Raw genomic sequence first — 297 nt, forward strand, 5'->3', positions numbered from 1 at the left:
TAAGATGCTGTTACATGAATAATATGTTAATTGTTTTATTCGTTTGTCTAGCTCTTACGTTGGTTCGTTGTCTGATACACGGCAAGGAATAATAAAGGTCATTCAACAACCATCAGTTCTGGCCTTCTCAGTTCGACTGGATGCTACAACAATATTTAAACATTGCAATTTAAATGCATTAAGAATTTCATTCAGAAGAAGAAATAAAACACAGTGACAAAAACTCTTGTGAAACTATGAACTTTTATTGAAAAGTTCATACTATCTAAAAACATTTTTCAATCAGTCATAATACAT

Source organism: Rhamphochromis longiceps, linkage group LG10 (genome assembly GCF_057381845.1).
Source record: "Rhamphochromis longiceps isolate RC_006_pf linkage group LG10, R_longiceps_female_GT1.1, whole genome shotgun sequence".
Lineage (NCBI taxonomy): Eukaryota > Metazoa > Chordata > Actinopteri > Cichliformes > Cichlidae > Rhamphochromis > Rhamphochromis longiceps.